Consider the following 8,920-nt stretch of genomic DNA (forward strand, 5'->3'; position numbering starts at 1 on the left):
GGAGTTCCTAGAACTTCCTCAGCCTCTCGTTAGTGCCGAGTGAATTGCATTCTGACCACCAGACTATATCAAATATACAATAACGAGATTCAACGCGTTTGCTTACCGTTTTAATCATTTCCAAATACATATGTCATAAATTTAACCTTTTTATTTTCAACTTTCTTAATTTTTCTTGTCAAATAAAATAAAATAAATGAGACCTCAGACAACTGATTCTGAATTTCAACAAAATCCTTTCGTTGACCCTGAAGTCATATTAGAAACTCTAATCCAATTTATAGAAGAAAATAAAGAAAATATTATTTACAATTTAGACAATATCATAAAAGAGTTTTTAAATCAAGCCTCTATTATCATCATCCCAGATCAGTAAAAAAAAAAAAAAATCCTCTGAATTATTAGTTCCTAGTACACATTGATCCTGCTCTCGGCGAAGCCCTGGGTATAGCCGACTTAGACAGATTACCCAAAAACTAAATAGAGAGCAACCCTGTTATTGACACCGAGGTAGACGATAACAGTGGGTCACTGCACGTGACATAAATTGGTGGCAGCGGTGGGATAGCCAAAAAGGATCAATCGTTGTTTTTTTGAATAAAATTTTTTTTTATCATTTATAACAATCTTTCATAATGAGCAAAAATATTAGTACGCGGTCACAATCTTCCAAAACCACTTCCGAGCATAGCGAGAGTGATACTACTGTCACTACTCCTTTACAAAAACAACAAGCTTAATTAGAAATCATGATGCAACAATTACAAAATAAAGAGTGACTTGTTCGGGAACAACAAGCCGCTCTGATTATACAACAAAAAGAATTTGAAATTTCTAGGGAAAGATTTGAAGCAGAGCAAAACGCTGCTGTTGATATAAATAGCCTCAGTTCGATATTAAGCTTATTACGACAAGAAGTATCTTCATTAAAAACTTTACCAAATCAATTAAATAATTTAGAACAAAAGGTATCTGAAATGCGACAACAAGGTGCATCTAATTTACACGTACAAGATTATATAAGAAATTTGCCACCCCAAGAGCCTATTAATCCCTTACCTGGCAATATAAATCTCTCTTCGACTTCCAAACCTCCAGCTGAAGATACCAATCCTCCTCCTCCACTTGCCTCTAGAAATACCCCTTTGAATGTGGATCATATCCAACTTGCTTCACCCATTCGTATTAAAGACATAATCGATTCCATTCCTAAATATGACGGTCTTAAAATGTCCGTGTTCCAATTCTGTAAAACGTGCGAACGAGCGTTAAAATTAATCCCTTCATGGCAAGAAGAATATCTGTTACCATTAATAATAAACAAATTACAAGGATATGCTTACGCGGCAATAGAAGGAATAGAATATCATAATTTAACCGATCTGACTAATCGATTAAAGAAGGTTTTTGGTCCAAATAAATCAGTCGATCAATATCGCGGGGAACTTGCCAACGTTTATATGAAACCAAATGAAAATATTTTTGACTATATTGAAAGAGTTAAAGAATTAAGATCCGCGATTATAGACGGTGAAACCACCATTCATGGTAATATGAGTGAACAACTTCGCTATAACATTGAGACGAGAGCACTAGAAAGCTTTATTAACGGCCTTCCGCCTGATTTATTGATTCGTGTAAAGCTAGAGGGATATTACAGTCTGGAAGACGCAATTGTTGGAGCTATTCAATTAAGCAAAACCTTGGAAACCGAAAATCGTCGTAGGAAAATTGCTTTTCCCACACGACCTGTTCCTGCCCCTCGTGCAGACCTTACCTACAATCCTCGTATTCTTCAAAACCCCTCGCGTAATCCAACAGCTTCTCCCATTTTCGCCCCCAGAGTACACGACACGCGTAATAACGTCGCTCCTTTTATTAAACCATTAGTTCCTGGACAACCTGGTCCAAATTTTCCCACTGAAAAAATATGTCGTTACTGCAAAACTCCTGGACATTTGATTACAGAATGCCGGAAATTAGCTTATAGAAAATCATTCACTGGAGATATGAATCCCTCTAATCAATCTTCTAACAATCAGGGAAACGGTCAGAGCGCTCCGGTACAAGGAGGCGTTCGCCGGGACGCTGCTCAACAGGAACGCCCAAACCCCTCTCGAGTCGTGCGATTCGTAGATGCCGAAAACCAAAATCTAGAAACACAAAAATAAATAAACATCGGCTCATAGCAAGCACTTGTGCTCCTACTGTTACTTTATCTTCTCCTGATTTAAAAGACACATGCACCTTTATGATAGATTCCGGTTCCGATTTAAATTTAATTAAGAAACAATACGTCAATTCTAATATTCTTCCGGATAAAAGAAATATTCAATCATTGCAAGGAATAGCATCCGAACCTATTAATACTTTAGGTGCAATCTATATATCAGTATTAGGGAAACCAACTGAATTTCACATTGTTTCCGACGATATACTTTTCTCGCAACACGGTATTCTTGGTAATCCGTTTTTGAAAGATAGAAATGCAAATGTTGATTTTAAAACAAAACGCTTACTATTTGAAAATACTTCGATTCCATTCGACGAAGTGGAATATGTTAACATTAAACCAAGAACAGTCACTCCTTTCTTCGTTAAAATCACGAATCCTGAAATAAAAACGGGATATCTTCCATCAATAACTTCCATCAAAGGAATATACCTTGGAGACGCGATAGTTTCTAATATTCATGGCAAAGCTTACTTGCCTCTTTTTAATACTAATGATGAAGAGTATAACATAGAAATACCTTCATTCACTCTGCAGGAATTTGACACCATTGATACCCAAGAGAATCTATATTCTTCTTGTGGTGCCGACGGAACCCGAGGGTTATCCAAGGCCACAGTTCGTTGTGTCTCTGATCCTGACTCTTCTTATCAACCCTCTTCTCCTTCCGAGGAAGAAGAAGATGATTTTTCTACGTCTCATAAAGGCTTCTGCAATGTCGTTGATTCCCGAGGGCATCATCGGATAAGCACGAGCCATTCTTCAACTCATAATCCGTCTCAGTTAGACGAGATCATTTTTGAAACACCGCCAGAGAGCGCGGAACTTACTCTAAAACTCCTAAGGTTGGAACATTTAAATATGGAAGAAAGGAATAATCTCCAAACACTGGTTTATAATAATCTAGATAGATTTGCCTAATGATAAATTGGGAACCACTCATGTAACCCATCATTCTATCTATACTACGGATGATTCCCCGATCCACACAAAGCAATATCGCTTTCCTCCTATGCATAAAGAGGAAATTGACAAACAAGTAACTAAATTACTAAGAGACGATATGATAGAATATTCTCTCTCACCTTATAATTCGCCAGTATGGATCGTCCCTAAGAAACCCGATTCTTCTGGAAATAAAAGATGGCGAATGGTCATCGATTATCGCGCTCTTAACGAGAAAACAATTGGAGACGCTTATCCCCTTCCCAACATAACTGATATACTTGATCAATTGGGAAGCGCTAAATATTTCTCAGTTCTTGACCTCGCTTCAGGATTCCATCAAATACCAATGGATCCGAATGACGCCCACAAAACTGCATTCTCCACTCCTTACGGACATTATCAATTCAAGAGAATGCCCTTTGGATTAAAAAATGCCCCTGCAACATTTCAAAGATTAATGGACAATGTACTATCTGGGTTACAAGGCAACGAGCTTTTCGTTTACATGGATGATATAGTTATATACGCTCGATCATTAAAAGAACACGAAGTGAAATTTAACAAATTAATGAAAAGATTACGTGAAGCTAATTTAAAATTACAACCCGACAAATGTGAATTTTTGCGACGAGAAGTAGCTTACCTCGGTCATATTATCGGATCCGACGGCGTACGACCAGACCCTACCAAGGTTACCGCTGTCCACGATTTTCCTCCTCCCAAAAATCCTAAAAACATAAAACAATTTCTAGGATTAGTTGGTTATTATCGACGATTTATTCCAAGTTTTTCAAAAATTGCTAAACCTCTAACTGATTTACTTAAGAAAAATAATTGTTTCAAATGGCAAAAGGATCAAGAATATGCGTTTAATAATCTTAAAGAACAACTATGTAACAAACCAATATTACAATATCCCGATTTTAGCAAACCCTTTAATTTAACTACCGATGCATCCGGATATGCAATCGGCGGAGTACTAAGTCAAGGACCAATCGGAAAAGATCTTCCAATCGCCTATACATCTAGAGTACTTAATAAAGCAGAACAAAATTATTCGACCATTGAGAAAGAATGTTTAGCTATGGTACATTGTACGAATCATTTTAGACCCTATTTATATGGCACTAAATTCACCATCATAACAGATCATAAACCTCTAGTATGGTTACATTCTATCAAAGATCCAACTTCAAGACTTTTAAAATGGCGAATCAAATTAGCCGAATATGATTACGATATACGATACAAAAAGGGAACGTTAAATAATAATGCTGATGCATTGTCAAGAAACCCAACTGTCCAAGTCCTGCCCTTTAGAAAAAGCCCCTCTCTTCCACCCGATCCTGACTCCGACTCTGACGAATCTCTATTTTTAATGCCACAACCCCTTGGCCAAACCTCCGTGGAAATTAACCCCCATACTCCCCCACTTGTAATAACGCATCCCAATATGCCTACAAATGAACCAATTACTGATTCAATGATTATTGAAGATTACAATAGTAATGAAAGCATTATTAGTAATGAAGATTTAGAAACAAGCAGCGATGAAAGCGACACAGAGTTAATGCTAACTGATGTTTTGCCATACGTAGAAATACCCACTGACTCTAAAGCTAAAGTTTTAATAAGCCGTGACAGATTATTAAAACATAATGATAATTACGTAATTTTTATAACTCTGAACGGAGAACCTCTTGATAACGGAGCAAGAGAGCTACAAGAAGCCAATCTACTACCTACATATAAAGATGTAACTTATGAGAGAGCAAAAATAAATACATTGCGCTCTAAGACCTTGATATCCCTACCATTAAAACTCAATCATCGCACGTTAATAGAGCCAGACAACATTAAAAATTGTATTAAATCATTAGTAGACGTTTTAAATGAATTACAATTAGAGTCTATCTCAATCAAGAATACTAACTTTTTTGATAATATCCCTTGGGCTTATGTAGAAAAACAATTAATTAAACATTTAAACGACATTAATATTCGCGTAACTATATGCAAGGATCTTATTCAAACACCAAATACAGAAGACAGATCAGCTCTTATCCGCGAATATCACGATTCAACAATAGGTGGACATAAAGGAATAACTAAGACTTACAATCGATTACGAACCTTCTATTACTGGAGTACAATGAAAAAGGATATTCAAAATTTTATCCGGAATTGTCGAACCTGTCAATTAAAAAAATTAACTAGAAGAAAAACTAAACAACCTATGGTAATCACCGACACTCCCGGATCAGCTTTCGACAAAGTATCGATGGACATTGTAGGTCCATTACCCGTATCTGATAACGGAAACGTTTACATTCTCACCATGCAAAATTTACTAACAAAATATTCAGTCGCGGTACCATTAAAAGAAGCCACGTCATTAACAATCGCCGATGCCTTTACTAAGAATTTCATATGTATATACGGTGCCCCACAAGCCATTTTAACCGATCAAGGATCTAACTTCTTAACAGCCTTAATGAGAAATCTAGCGAAAAAGTTTAGAATCAAACAATATCATACTACCGCGTATCATCCTCAATCTAACGGATCAATAGAAAGATCTCACCACGTCCTAACAGAATATCTGAAAACACAAATTAATAAAGACTCTAATTGGGATGATCATATCGCTTTAGCCATGTTTTCATATAATACAAGTATACATGAAAGCACTAAATTTTCTCCTTTTGAATTAATTTTTGGAAGAATAGCACGATTACCTTCATCTAACACTATAGTGGAAGAAAATATAGATCCTACATATACCGAATATTTAACAGATTTATTCAATCGATTGCGCGACACACAAGAAGAAGCGCGGCAAAATTTAATTCAATCCAAAAACAGAAGCAAGCATTACTACGATAAACGCATTCACGTACAAGAATTTAAACAGGGAGATCACGTATTCTTATTGAAAGAACCAGCTAAAGGAAAATTCTCTGATCAATATATTGGACCCTTTGAAGTACTTGAAACTTTGCCCAACAATAACATCAAAATTTTATTTAAAAACTCGTCGAAAGTTGTTCACGCAGATAAATTGAAGATAGCTCATATTGAACCAGGATGAAATGCTAAGAAAGACTTTTTGGTTTCAGATGTGTTGGCCCCGCCAACGACCAACAATAGATCCTTTGTACAAAACCTCACCCGCCTTTTCACGGGTACAACAACGATTACACATTACATGGTGCGTTAAAGCCACCGGATATACCCACACCAGACGCGGATACTTAATCTGCGCAAACTGTTACTCCTCCCTGCTGTCCGAATACTATAGATGGTTCCATAAATTCTTTTATTGTCATTATCTTGTAATCACGAAAAGCTACGAACCAATAATATGTAAAATATGTAAAATACCCCTAGTTACGCTAAGAACATTGAGACAATGCTCTTTGTGTAACGATGCATACTTGTCGTACTCGACTCGTCTAGAAGAAGAACAAATTGATACAGAAGATAATACATTAATTCGTATAAGTGGATACTTTGAATAAGCTATTAAAAAGCTATCGACTTTTGTTTTGCACTACTCTTTTTCTCTTTATAGAATGAGCTCAAGAAACCATACTACTGGGCTACAATTCAACACAACATTACAACCTAGTTTCGATCCATGTCAAATACTTTCAATTGCGCGGTGCTATAAATCTTTTGCGTATAGACACATTGCGTCAGGATTCGCTTACTGTACTCAGTGTTATCACATTTATCAACCACAATATCAAAATCAATATGAGTGGATAGTATCACACCACTTGATTTCCGGCGAACAATTCCGTAAAATAATTTGCGCGCGGTGTAATGCAGATATCACCATAGTCAAACCTGTATATCAATGCGATCAATGTTTATTAAGGTTCTTAGAATTCTTATTGTATTGCGACGAAAGACAAATCAATACTCTTCCTAACCCTCTCATATTACATGTAAACGGAGCTAGATATTATTAATCAAACTCAAACAACAAAATGCATCATTCATCGCACAGTCAGCCAAATTCCTCAGAACCATCCTCCTCACACCCTTCCGTAGAAGCTCTTCAAAGACTATATACCGTACATTGTTTCAAAACTTATTCCTATCAGAAGATAAATGATGTACATGTCACTTTATGCGTCCCTTGTTATAATAAACTAATTCCTGAAGCAGTAAAGTCATTATACCAGGAAACTAAGAGACATCAGTGCGTAGATGGCACAAAATTCTACAGAAATAAATGTTATGCATGCGAAAATCACATGGGAACTATCCAACCCATAGCTCATTGTAATCCTTGTATCAATCGGTACTTCGAATTTACTAACGAAATGGAGCAACTACACCGCACAATTAACTATTATGACGATCCTATAATATTAGCAGTCATCGACGACTGAAAGCAAAACATATAGATATAATCATAAAGTAGTAATATTAATATAGGAAAGAGAAAAAGAAGAAAAACACAATAAACACCTAACATATAAAATACGAAAATACGAAAAGAAAAAAATCTTACATACATATATAAGGAAGAAATAGATATAAAACAATAGAGAATAGAGATATATATATAAGTGCTTCTATTAAAGAAATATATATATACAAGTATTATCTTTTCAGCAAAGGAATCCATTCCTTGAAGACATTGACGACCTGAGCCTGGTCCAAGTTTAATAATAATAGTAATAATTTTTGAATACATATAAAATAAGTATATATATATATATATTTCTACTTAGAAATAGTAATTCATAAAATGTGTAGACCTAAGCCTTATAGATATAAGCCACCTTACATTCTGACGCATTGCCCTGGAATTTTCTCTTATCATTGTTATAACGTCCAATATATTAAAATAGAAGATAATAGATATTGCGTCACCTGCTTCAGATTAATTCAACAAAATTTTCAAGCATATGGACTTATACAATTCCATGGCATATATAGTGGTATTTTTCAAGAAGAATATTGTCATATTTGCGGAAATGACATAATTACCTATACTTCTGTGAAAGAATGTTCTACTTGCTTTATGCACTATTTAGCAATATGTTGTGTTCTCAGAGAGAGAGAGTTAGATTCAAATAATGTAAAAGAGTTATTATATGATTGCGATAATACAGAAGTAAAAATATTATTAATGCATGAACCAACAAATGAAATGGAAATACCATAAAATAAAGTAAAAATATATTATATTCGTGCAAATATACATATACAAATAATAAGTTGTATCTGCTTACTTACAGAAATGATGTATCATTTAGTATTATTATTATTCACTGCGCAATCCTCCCTCGCCCTTCTCGGCTTTGATTGCGGAGGACGACATTTAAATATTACATCAGTTTCGTTGTTGGATGTGGGAGAATGCAATCTTCCGCATAAAACATCAAACTCTACGGATACTTATATCCAACTCCTTCAATTATCTGAATATAATCATGCGTTTATAATACAGTGTAAGGTCGAAATTTCAAGAACTATATATTACTGCGGCATGCACTCGCACGTTTCAATCATGCATAACGGACGTGCTGACTATATACATGAAACCGGACACTCACAGTGCAAACGAATGTTTCGTGATGGTACTTTTTCGCTAGGAACAAGAGTTTTAATCGATGGCATCAGAATCAACCAAACCGCCTCCTACAGCATTACCATGGCCGGAAGCGTAGGCAACGATGGAAAATGCAAAGGCACCCAATATTCCGACCACTATGGAAC

At 35.6% G+C, this 8,920-nt stretch overlaps 1 long non-coding RNA gene across 1 annotated transcript; it reads right to left on the bottom strand.

Annotated features, from left to right (window-relative positions):
• Nucleotides 1-1,117: 1,117 nt before the first annotated feature.
• LOC140668724 (uncharacterized) lies at nucleotides 1,118-3,040 on the bottom strand. Its single transcript, XR_012047229.1, has 5 exons — nucleotides 2,754-3,040; nucleotides 2,520-2,612; nucleotides 2,003-2,153; nucleotides 1,778-1,920; nucleotides 1,118-1,246 (listed from the first exon to the last, which is right to left on the bottom strand). It is a non-coding gene; the product is annotated as an uncharacterized lncRNA (long non-coding RNA).
• Between the last annotated feature and the right edge of the window lie 5,880 nt (nucleotides 3,041-8,920).

The sequence above is a fragment of the Anoplolepis gracilipes genome, chromosome 1 (assembly GCF_047496725.1).
Source record: "Anoplolepis gracilipes chromosome 1, ASM4749672v1, whole genome shotgun sequence".
Lineage (NCBI taxonomy): Eukaryota > Metazoa > Arthropoda > Insecta > Hymenoptera > Formicidae > Anoplolepis > Anoplolepis gracilipes.